This window comes from Tachypleus tridentatus, chromosome 7 (assembly GCF_004210375.1).
Source record: "Tachypleus tridentatus isolate NWPU-2018 chromosome 7, ASM421037v1, whole genome shotgun sequence".
In the NCBI taxonomy this organism is placed as follows: Eukaryota; Metazoa; Arthropoda; class Merostomata; order Xiphosura; family Limulidae; genus Tachypleus; species Tachypleus tridentatus.
The window spans coordinates 182,415,072-182,427,960 of NC_134831.1; the positions used below are offsets into that span (position 1 = coordinate 182,415,072).

The 12,889-nt window shown below is 35.1% G+C and overlaps 1 protein-coding gene and 2 long non-coding RNA genes across 6 annotated transcripts in view; 2 read left to right on the top strand and 1 right to left on the bottom strand.

Annotated features, from left to right (window-relative positions):
* Positions 1 to 61: 61 nt before the first annotated feature.
* Positions 62 to 12,889, bottom strand: part of LOC143257415 (uncharacterized) — a 159,385-nt gene continuing 146,557 nt past the window's right edge. The window contains exon 3 of the long non-coding RNA XR_013031839.1: positions 62 to 2,889. This is a non-coding gene — a long non-coding RNA (uncharacterized LOC143257415). The remainder of the gene's footprint in view (positions 2,890 to 12,889) is intronic.
* Positions 2,781 to 4,546, top strand: LOC143257416 (uncharacterized). The gene is made up of 2 exons (XR_013031840.1): positions 2,781 to 2,918; positions 4,165 to 4,546. It is a non-coding gene; the product is annotated as an uncharacterized LOC143257416 (long non-coding RNA).
* LOC143257414 (serine/threonine-protein kinase 32B-like) overlaps positions 7,991 to 12,889 on the top strand; it is a 151,490-nt gene continuing 146,591 nt past the window's right edge. For 2 of the 4 annotated variants that reach the window (XM_076516057.1, XM_076516056.1), the window contains exon 1: positions 7,991 to 8,125. The gene's annotated coding sequence lies outside the window, so the exon portion shown is untranslated. The remainder of the gene's footprint in view (positions 8,126 to 12,889) is intronic. The other 2 variants (XM_076516055.1, XM_076516058.1) reach the window with 2 other exon arrangements.

Sequence of the window (12,889 nt, forward strand, 5' to 3'; positions counted from 1 at the left end):
TTGTGCAGATCGTAGCAAATACACAAAATGTACAATACTTTTAGAATGCTCCATATCTATAAGTCAACTGGGGGGATTTGGTTAAAACATGGAATGATCTGATGGGCCTTGTGCTATCAAGTTTGGGAACCTTTGCAAGAGCTTATCCATTAACTGTTATGAAAGTGAAACCAAATACTTATTTACCAGTGTGTAAGCACGTGAGTCGAATATTACTCGCATATATAACAACTAGGCCCGGCATGGCTAGGTGGTTAAGGCACTCGACTCAAAATCTGAGGGTCATGGGTTTGAATCCCTGTCACTCCAAACATGCTTACCCTTTCAGCCATGGGGACATTATAATGTTACGGTCAATCCAACTATTCGTTGGTAAAAGAGTAGCCCAAAAGATGGCAGTGGGTGGTGGTGATTAGCTGCCTTCCCTCTGGTCTTACACTGCTAAATTAGGGACGGCTAGCGCAGATAGCCCTCGTGTAGCTTTGCGTGAAATTCAAAACAAACAGTATGACAACTATGTTTAGAAAGGTTATCCCCACATAACCGAGAAGTTTTTGAATGTTACAACTATAATTTCATAATAGCACAAATGAAATAAACTGTCAAAGGAACCATTTACTTCTACAAATAATAAATTTAAGAACTACATAAATAGACATAAATGTGCATTCAATATCGTATTCTTTGTCTGTTTCCTCGAAAACGGCGTTCACACGATAACAACAATTGTTCAAACAAATGACTTGTTAAATAGGGTTCTGGCCTAATGATCTCTGGCTTGAATAAATTGCAACGTTTGAATTAGATGTGGTGAACATAGTAGGGTTATAACGCAATTATTACACACTCTTCCAACTCGAGGAAATTGTTTGTGAGCTAGATAGACAATATAGTGTTAAATAATTTTAATAGTAATGTCTGATTGAAGTGTAATTAATTATAATAGTGATTCATGAACTTCAAAACAGGTGTTTACCCTAAAACAATTTAAGCTGAAGTACTTGATAGAGAGAATCGGACATTGTGGTTTACTCTTGTTATAGAGTGCTGCATTCTGCTCAATAATCCACAAGATCCACCCAATAACGGAGATAAATATAACAGTAATGAATGAGATACTTATACGTTATTTCCTTCATCTTATGATGTGGTGAAACTTTTAACAGTTTTGCCAATGGAACTGTGATTGTCAGTAGGTTATACCAACGTGTTTTCTAGTTACTTCTTGTTGTTTAGTTTATTTTTAAGGATCTCTTAAAGCTAACACTAATAATTAAATTATTGAAAATTATTAAAAATATCCTATATAAACTATTTACAGCTGTAAACCCTTGTATAAAGCATAACTTGAAACTATAAGTTAGTGATTAATACACAGTGACTCATACTAAACATCCAACCTTTAGTGTGAAGCAATATAAAATCATTTTATAGAAAACAAGTTGCATATTACATAAATAAAATTCTCACATCACTGAAAGGAGGATCAGGTAATAATAATTATTTATTATGATTATTGTATAAAGAGAATGTTTCATGTGGTAGTTAGTGTACCAAGAATTAATTGAGTTTCTTTTTAATTGTCTTGATATTAAACCTCAAACAACCAAAATTGTCTGAAACGCATTATAATCATAATTGGTGTTCAGTGCTATAAGAGCTTAAATTAAACATTCATTACTAAATATAGTCAGTTGCAAATGAAGTACACAATTATTTATGTTTGATATTTATGAGTAATGAAATACAGTTATTATATTTATTTAAAACATTAAAAGAAAAACACTGAAATAGCTGGTGGAACTACAAGTAACCCATAATTACAAATAAGTAATTATATGTATGTGTGCAAGTGTGTGTGTTTTTTTTTTTTTTTAATTTCGTGCAAAAATGCTCGAGGGTTATCGGTGCTAGCCGTCCCTGATATAGCAGTATAAGATTAGAGGGAATAGTGTAATTGACCGTAACATTAAGAGGCCCCCATGACTGAAAGGGCGAGCATGTTTGATGCGATGGGGATTCGAACAATATTAAAAAAAAATTGATGTAACCAGAACAACGTGTGGCAGTTTAGTTACTGCAACTTTATTGAACGCGTAGAAAACGATATAAAACAGCATGTTAGACTAGAGGCAATAATATTTAATTTTCAAGTATTTTATGGTAGGTCTAGATTGATTAATTAGTTATCGACTTGAGGTACTTAACGTGCTGTCTTTTGGTTCCCTTTTGTGAAGATTATTTGTTTTTGAAATTAGCAAGTGTGGGAAGTTGTTGTATTATCGTCTGCTGTGAATTAGGCCAATAATTGAACGGCAGTACTTTGTGAACATACGTAGGATTTTTTGCCAAAAGGAATGTAAACGTTATTCACAGAGAGTTCATATCAGGAGTAAATATTCTAATATTCTTTGCTATACTAATGAACCACTAAACACAGACTTGATAAATAGTTATAACTCCATATTATCTAAATTTGCTGGTCACAGATGCTCCATATGGGAGACCAATTCGTGGGCTTTAGACTTTTTTGTGTTGTTGTTGTAATAACCAGATTGGTCTTAGTGCAAAACAATAAGTACCCCATACGCTTGTACAGTAAGTTGTTTGACAAAAAGAGACGGTCTAGTAAATTTGATAAAGTGCTCGAAGTTGAAACCTTTTTACACCATGTCATAATATATACTATTCTAGCACGTTCTTTGGATGTTCTTTCTCATTATTTATCACATTTGAAGTTGTTCTTGATAGTAATTCCAAGACTCCAAACTGAATCAAACCAAGTTAAAGCATTTTCATTCACTTTTGTCTCCCGGTGGATTTACAACGCTAAAAATCAAGGACTCGATTCCTCTCGATGAACACAGGAGATAGCCCGATGTAGCTTTGCTGTAAGAGAAACACAAACGAACTTTCAAGTCAGTATTAATACCTTGAAACAATCTTATATTATGGCTTATAAATGTTATAAATTAGGCAATTTTCAACAAGTCAACTGGCGGTAGAGAACACTTAATCATTCATTGTTTAGCAACACTTTAAAAAGAAAATCTACCTCTATAATAAGACTCGTATCATCGATAAAATGATAGCAACTATCTTTTGTTGTTAACCGTTATCATAAATAACAAACAAGAGAGAGTCAGTAATTGAGCCTTGAGGAATTCCACATTAGCGAAAATAGACTTTATACTTTTAACAGAAGTAAGACATTGACTATGTTTTAAATATGATTTTAAAATGTCATATATTTTATCTCGTAGACCATAATGATTACATTTAAAAAGTAAAGCTGTGTAACTGACACTATTCAACGTCTTGGCACAAACTAAGACTTCTTGCCTTCATAAGCCTTAACAATCTTTTTGTAATTGCCAATAGACATTTTAAAGTTGATTTGTACTTACTGAAATCAAACTATGAATTATTTAAAGCATTATTATTTTGTAAAAAGCAACAACAGTCAAACAATAATTATATTATAGAATACACGTTCAAAAGCACGTGCATATCCAGATAAAATAGATATTGACCTGTGACTTTTCACATCCGAATCACCACTCTTGTAAACGGCTACAATGTTAATAACGTGAAGTGCTTTAAGAAGTTCTACATATTTCATTACCTACAAATACAGTTAATGGTTCAAGCAGATTTCATCATAAAAGATGGTATATCATCCCAACCAGATGAAGAATAATCATATGTCCACCATTTACAGGTAAGAATTTCAGTCGCTCTTGTTGGTGTAAGATTGATGAATAGAACGATTGATTTGTCATTTAACATTAACCGGAATGACACTTTGCATAGAAACATAGTCGTTAAAACTCTCTGCAATACAATTAGGATTTATAACAAGATAATCTGCTTTATTATAAATTCGTGAGATTTTGCTTTTGCTTTCTTTAGTCCTAACTAATTCTTTGCAGGTAGTTCGCCATTTGCCACGATATTTCTCATTTCGAAAATATCTATTACAATATTTGGCTTTATGGTTAGATATATGCACAAGTATCTCAAGTTTGAGACATTTGTTTTTGGTACAAAGATTACCTGTTCGTTCAGAACGACGGTAATATTTTTGTTTTCTTTTAATCTTACGTATCAACTTCCTCATCATCCAAAATGGATACCTTGCATTATTTAATTTTTACATCTTAGAATTTGAAGGAGAAGATATAAAGCGAACAATTCAAAAGAAACCATCCAAACAACATTTAGACATCTTGTAGACACTTGAATTCTGTTTTCCCTAGAAACTGACGAAAAAGGTTCTTTCGAGGTCAAATTGAGCACATACTTCATCTCGACAGAGCTGACAGTTCGAGCTATCCAAGTGTACGTGACCCAGCAGTGTGTAATATCCGTCTCGACATTGGCTACAAACAGAAATAACTTGAAGGTTTATAGCCGAAAACAACACTAACGAAACGTGTTATTTTATTAAAACTGAGGTGTGTGTGTAGTTATACATATATAACACAGGATGATTTCGACATGAACGAAAAAAAAATCGACACACAATAAAAAGGTGTAAGATTTATAAGTCAGTCTTGTTACTTTGTTTTGTATCATTTGTTTACCTTTCGGAATTTTTTTATTTATTCAGTCGTAGCGCTGTCTTGAAAAATAATTGAATTACATAGGGATTTGTTTGTTTGTCGTTCAGCACAAAGCTACACAAAGGCCTATCTGTGCCCTGACCCACTAGCATTAACACCAGGTTTCTAGTGGTGTGAGTCCGTAGACATGCTGTGCCACTAGGGGGAAACATAGCGGGTATTTAGTCGTCCCACATTTTAAACTGATGCACAACAGAAAAGTCAACTAATCGAAAGCACATACGATAATTCATTTACACACAAAAAGAATTTCAGCCACCTGCTAATACTGTTATGCACTTTTATTTTAATAATTGAAAAAAAAAGCCAACAACCCATATTCTGTTTATTTTTTCTTTAATTTTGCGCAAAGCCACATGAGGGCTGTCTGCTCTACCCGTTCCTAATTTAGCAGTGTAAGACTAGATGAAAGTCAGCTAGTCATCATCACCCACCGCCAACTCTTGGGCTACTCTTTTACGAACGAATAATGGGATTGACTGTCACATTATCACGCACCCAGGTCTAAAAGGGCGAGCATGTTTGATGTGACGAGGATTCGAACCCGCAAACCTCAAATTACGAATCAAGCGCCTTAACCTTGACCAGGCAGGGGCCCTTATAATCTACTCAGTGTTCTTTGTTATAATTGTATGTTATACTTTTGGCTCTTTCACTCGATACACTGGAGTGTGGGGAACTAGCAGACAGTCTAACACAGTAAAGTGTAACAATATTTCACAAAATAAGTAAATGTTTACTTTATTTTAGTTGACAGTCTGTGAGGTTGGCATTTGTGACTCTGTTCTTTAACGTTAAATTATTTTTAAAAAATTGACATCTGGAAATCCTGGTCGCGTGTCAGGAGATCGGGAAACAAGGCTCCATATCGGGAAAGCAGATAGGCCTAGATTTGAATTGGAGAAGTTCACAGTTAAAATAAAACAATAAGAAAAAGACTTCCATGCTGTTGACTTTCCTATATTTTCCGATGGGTCATTAAGTTTCTGGGCTGCAACTCTGAATACGAGCGTTCAATCCCTGCTATGTACATTACACAGATAGCCCATTGTGTAGCGCTAAGGCAAACAAACAGACAATTGTTGTTTTTTACGTGTGTGTGTTTGTTTTTCAGCGAAAAGCTTAATACTAAACATTCCTACTCTGGATGATCTAGAATTACCATCTTAATATATTCTTACACTCCATGCTAGAACACATATCAACTGATTGTTAAGACCAGAAATGAAGTGTATAATTTTAGAGGGTATGTCGTACAAGATTACATGTATAATTCATTTTCGTCGGAATACTTGAACTGTAGCATGAATGTATGCATAACGAGGTTACCTGAAACATATGAGAAAACAAGTCACATGTAACAACTCCATTATTACTCGTAGCCCGGCGCGACCATGTGGTCAAGGTACTCGACTCGAACTCTGAGGGTCACAGGTTCGAATTCCTGTCACACTAAATATATTCGCCCTTTCAGCCGTGGGTGTGTTATAAAGGTACGGTAAATCCCACTATTCTTTGGTAAAAGAGTGCCCCAAGAGTTGGCGGTTGGTGATGATGACTAGCTGTATTTCCTCTAGTCTTACAATGGTAAATTAGGGACTGCTAGTGTAGATAGCCCTCGTGTAGCTTTGCGCGAAATTCAAAAACAAACTATTATTATTCTGTTTTCCCCTCGCGCTTTTGGATTCCCTACGTAGCCGTTTCGACTTGGTATTATGCAAACATATTCATATCATACTTTACTAAGAAATATATATATAACCTCTAGCTACGATGATTTTAGGCCAGTTAAAGTACTGATGCAGCTTATTCTATACAGAAATTTCGGTAAATGGTACGTTACATATATTTGTTATATGGGCTTTTGGAAGAACGCTTATTCCAGTTTTTTGGCTTACTATATCAAAATATAGTTCTTATACAATCCCCGTCACACCAAACATGCTCGCCCTTTCAGTCGTGTGGGTGTTATAATATGACGGTCAATCCCATTATTCGTTAGTAAAAGAGTAGTCCAAGAGCTGGTAGTGGATGGTGATGACTAGCTGCCTTCCCTCTAGTCTTACACTGCTAAATTAGGGACGGCTAGCACAGATAATCCTTGAGTTGTTTTGCATGTAATTCAAAACAAACCAAACTTACACAACCTGTTACAACGCGACCTTTACATCATGTATCTCAAAACGGCTGGTATGGGTATTAACACTTTTACTGATAAGGAGAGAATAACGTTTCGACCTTCCTAGTTCATCTTCAGGAAACGTGTTAATACCCATACCAGCCGTTCTGAGATACATTTTAATTTCGAGTGGGTTTCTCGTCATCAAGGCCTTTACATCAATTACGAGTGTCCCGTGACTTTCTGATTTTCACATTCAAAATCGTTTATCTATAACTCTCTGTAGTCTGCACTATACAGCTTGAATAAAACTCAAGGGCCGGCTCCTTGTACCTTCTATTATAAAATACTAGATATATTTTGGAATAACTGGAAATATGAAATGGTTATTAATGAGCCCTATACCATTGTACAGATAACGTCATGATTTTGTACGACTACATATAAGAACCGGTGAATGCGAAAATGTTAAATAACTAACTGGCTAATCATACTTATGATATGCAAATACTGAAATAAATGATTTGGAAAGAACCTGGTTTCGAATTTAATTCTATAACTCCTACGCTAAATCGTGGGTAAGACGTAATAATCACGAGTGTGCCTGCAGGCGTGTGTAAACATGAACCCGCGTTTCTCCATATGAATTCGTTACGGATTGCGCCCTAAGTTGACTTCCTTATTTACAGTGTTTTGATTTTTTTTTCTAATCTTCGTATAGGTTATGTCAATCAAACTATCAGGAAAAAAAAACAACAACAACAAGAAACATTTCAACATGTCAATTGCTTTTGCTTCAAAATTGATAAGTCTGTATGTGAAGTATTCAACGTTACGTCATCTATTACAAAGTCATGAACAGGAAGCGCTGAACGTGCACGAGGAAACTTTTCGCAACAGTCAGTACAGTGAACGTTCCAAGTTTCCTAACATCGATAATGAAAAACCAAATGAGACAATATTACAAATATTATACAGATCCGCTTATCGGTTTAAAAATTAAAATAATAATATTTTGAAATTATTCTAGGTTGTTCGTTATTAAGCGTATATGTTCCTAACGGATCACTTGTGGTTTGCTCATAGCGGGTATCGAAACCCGCTATATGGCATTATAAGTCTACAGAGTTAAAATGAGGTAATGTGGGGAACCATCCTAATTTTACTCGGGTATATTTGCTCTCTTTAACATCCTGACATCAAGGATATAAATGGTGACTGGTTAGGCATTCGTCTTTAGTTCGTAATAAATCTTTCACGTTGATTACATGTCTGTAAGTTAATAAAATCAACTTATAATAATTCAGTCGGGTTTTTATCTTCAAACTCAACATTTAATGATCAAGCTTTCATCACGTCTTTTGAAAACCTAATTGCCTGTGTAAGTATATAATTTATTGGGAAAAGTTAAAAGAGTTTCTCAAATATCATAACATTGTTACGTTGTGTCTCAGCATTGTTGGACAATTAATGCATTATTGTTTTCATTGTTTACGCGTGTTAATTGGATTATTTTTAAACACGTTATTCATATTATATAATGTAATATTTAGTATGAATGCTAATATATTCACTTCATAGTAATGGTCTCCGATAAGATTGTAATTTATCTCATAGTGATGGCTTCCAATCAGATATTCATTTCATAGTAATTGTTTCCAATAAGGTTTTAATTCATCTTTTAATAACGGGTTCTAAGTAGACTTTAATCTCAAAGTTATAGTCTCCAATAAGATTGTAATTCATCTTATAGTAATGGCTTCCAATTAGATATTCATCTAACAGTAATGGTCTCCAGTAAGGTTGCAGTTCATGTTATAGTACTGGTTTCCAATTAGACATTCATCTAATAGTACTGGTTTCCAATTAGATATTCATCTCATAGTAATGGTTTCCAATTAGACATTTATCTCATAGTAATAGCCTCCGAAAAGAGTGTTATAGAATAAGCGAGAATATCGGTAGCAAAAAATACTGAAGCTAACATTAAGTGAAAACGTCCCGCATGTAGCACGTGCACCTTCGCAGCAGACAAACTGTTCATGCGCTTCAGCTCAAATTAGTAGAAGGGTCGGCTCATGCTCCTACCCATAGTGTTAACATTTACGTCAAGCATTGACAGATAGTTTGTTAAGTAATATTACAATTTAATATAACAATTTTTCTCAAGTCCCTCAATGTAGTTCTGTAATTCAATTAATAATTAATACGTATTATAAAAATATATATTCTCACGGTGAATAATAGAAGTGAGAGCACACCGCAAGAAGATGTGTTAACAATTTTGGTCACGTTATTGGATGAAAATAAAATTACCATCACTTTAACGTGTTGTAAAATAGGAACCTATTAGCCATTGAACAATTATTAATCGACGTCATAGATGCTACGTACCATACGACTTGTTTCGAAAATATCAAAATAAACAGTGTTACATCCAAGACCGCCATAAACGAACTGTTGAAGAACACAAGCATTGGCAAAAGACTGCGACGGCATTTAACAACAAAATACATTTTGTATTTACTTAAGTGTTCATTTAACAACAAAATACATTTTGTATTTACCTAAGTGTTCATTTAATGGATTACTTTTGAAACGTCATCGTTTTAGCTTTTTTCCTTCTTCATTTATTTAGTAGCTGGAGTATCTGTTCCCTGGATGGAAGTTATTTAAATCCATAATTAATGAAAGATTGTTTTAGGACACGAAAAGTTGCTTTTCTTATGTGAAATCGTAAAAAAAAAAAAAAAAAAAAAAATGCTTGTTTGGTTTGATTTGAATTTCGCGCAAAGCTACACGAGGGCTAATCTGCGCAAGCCGTCCCTAATTTAGCAGTGTAAAACTAGAGGAAAGGCAGCTAGTAATCACCACCCACCGCCAACTCTTGGGCTACTCTTTTACCAACGAATAGTGGGATTGATCGTGACGTTATAACGTCCCCATGACTGATAGGGCGAGCATGTTTGGTGTGACGGGGATTCAAACCCACGACCCTCAGATTACGAGTGGAGTGCCTTAACCACCTGGTCATGCTGGGCCTTGTTTGTTTGTAGTTGAGCACAAAGCTACACAAAAGGCTATCTGGGCTCTGCCCACTACGGGTATCGAAACCCGGATTCTGGCGTTGCAAGTCTGCAGACATACCGCTTTGCCATTGGAGTGACATGTTTGTTCATTTTTTATTTCGTATAAAGCTACACGAGGAATATCTGCACTAATTGTCCCTAATTTAGCAGTGTAAGACTAGAGGGAAGGTAGCCAACTCTTGGGCTACTTACTCTCTTACCAACGAATAGTGGGAATGATTTTTGCTTTATAACGCCACACGACTAAAAGGGAACGTTTTATGTGACGGGGATTCGAACACGCAACCTTCAGATTACGAATGGAGCGTCCTACCCACTTGCTCATCCTGGGCTTCGCTAAGTATGGAAAAGAGAATTAAAACAAATGACTTGTGGTTATTAAGGCAGCTCTTAAAGACATGTTAGACAAGTGACACCATAGGAATGGCTCCTGGCTCCACCTGATGTTTAATATTGACATTTGTTTTCTTCTACTTCTTGACGGTAGCACACACTACACAGCAGTACGTTCACTAACTTACTTCACTAAAATCCGGAGTTCAATCCTCCACGGTAGACATAAGAGATAGCCCAATTGGCTTTCCTCTAAAATAAACCAACGATAAGTTAACGACGAATTTTGAATCATTGAGGTAATTCTTGAATTTCCATTATAAAAAGATCGCTAGATAATAGCAAAGCCACTAAAAGCAAGGCTACTCTTCAAATGCCTTCCGACTGATCATAAGGCTGTACAATGCGTGAGATAAGCAAGGTTAGACCAGCGGAAGTTCTTAAACGAGTTTCTATCCCTTGTAGAGTCGCGCGAAGACAATTACGATTAAGTCTTGCATGGCCAGGTGGTTAGGGCACTTCACTTGTAGGCTGAGGGTCGCGGGTTCGAATTCCCGTTACACCAAACAATACCATTATTCCTTAGTAAAATAGTAGCTTAAGAATTTGCGGCGGATGGTGATGACTAGCTGCCTTCTCTCTAATCTTACACTGCTAAATTATGGATGGCTATATCCCTTTTTTTCTTTCAATTTTGTTTGTTTGTTTGTTTTTGAATTTTGTGCAAAGCTACACGAGAGCTATCTGCGCTTGCCGTCCATAATTTAACAGTGTAAGACTAGAGGACCACCAGCCGCCAACTGTTTTACCAGCGAATAGTGGGATTGATCGTTACATTGTACGCCTCCACGGCTGAAAGAGCGAGCATGTTTGGTGCGACGGGGAGTCGAACCCGCGACCTTCAGATTAGGAGTCGAGTATCTTAACCACCTGGCCATTCCTGTAAATCAACGCTTACAAAATATTGCTTCAATATTTTTATGTATCATAAAATTTTATATGAAGATTTGTTTCTGTTAAAAACTTATTCTGATCAGTTGAAGTGCCGTTAGAGCGGTCAAACATACTAAAATTACAGTTAATAACATCTTATCTGCATATGCAAAAAAAAATTTGTTGTACACAATAGCGCCCTCTCTGAAAAACAAAGTCCAAACCTCAGCCATTTTGTTTCTGTCGGTTTCAATGACCTAGAATTGTTATCAAACAATTCATATTTTTATTATTTATTTCACTGCTGTTCATTTTACATACAAAGTCTGATAATATATTTTGATCCTGTGAGTTCTCTTTAGCCGTTAACAAAATATAAACATTGCAGTAATTAGGAAGGAAACAATATTTTATTCTATATTAATCAATGACTTTATAAAATCTTTACAGGGAAAACAAAAAAGCCTGGTCTTAGTTATTTGTACAGTAGTTTCTTTGAAACAAAATGAAAATGGACTAGGATCCCTGCTGGTGGTTCAAACAATACATATACACGTACGTAATATGCAGAAATACATATCTATTTTTCGTTATAAAAGTCAACTTCTAAGACCTTCCACGAAGTAAACCCGAGTCTTAAGATAAATAATATATAGTTTGCTATATCTGGTAACAATTTCCTCCAGAGTAATAGTTGCAATTTGTCGTCAGGAGACAAGGGCACTCTAAGAACACTTAAGCAATAAAGAGAGAGTAGTTTCTATCTCAGTAACTGTTGGTGAGTCAAAATACTTATGTGAGGGCCACACACTGATAAACTATCATTCAAAAACGTTTTTTTCAGACTCGACATCACGAACAATTAAGCTGTCCAATGAAAAGCATATTACCTTACTTTCAGAAAATATGGAGTCAATGTAATTAGAGTTTAGTAATTTCTTTTCAGGGAAATAATAGCTGTAACTATCAAACTGTTTCTTGTTAAGCACCAATCTACACAATGGTCTACCTATAACGTGTTCATCACGAGTATCGAAGCCCAATTTCTATCATTATTAACCTTCATATTTACTGCTTTTTTGTTTAAATTTATTACCCCGCTAAGATTGTCTATTGGGCAAATTAGGTTGATCGCTTTACTTTCCCTAACCATTATTAAGTACAGTAATACTTAATAATAGGGTATTAAGTACGGTAGTACTTAATAATATGGATTGACGAAGGTTTCAAATAATTCATGCGTTGTAGTAAAACCTCCCTATTCAATTAATTTCTAAGCGGAAAACCGATCCTCAAAGTATTGGTTGCAATACATTGTGTGCACATATGCTAATGATACGCCAAAAAGGTCAGTAACGTTTGCAATATAACAATTTAAAAATTCGTAAAACAGCAGTTTTTTCGCTCAGTACCGACCTAATCACGTCAGCGGGTCTAGCACCTAGATGGTTCGGACTATTTCTACAAGATTTCTAAAGCTTACTTCACTAATCTGTGAATATTCGATAAATACAGACAGAGTCTTTATATAATGTTAAGTATATCACGCATGTACTTGAATATTTTTTAAACTCAATTCAACAAAACAGATACCGCTACACATCAATGGATAGACACGCGAAAGTTTCTAAAGGTAAAGTATATTAAGTATATGGACATAAAAAATTTAATAAATAAGTAGAAAAGATATTAACTGAAAGTACGGATTGTTGATTATTCGTAGAATTTTTATAAGTATTTTAAAAATGGTGCAATAAAAATACACAAACAAGTAAAGTGATACTTGTTTG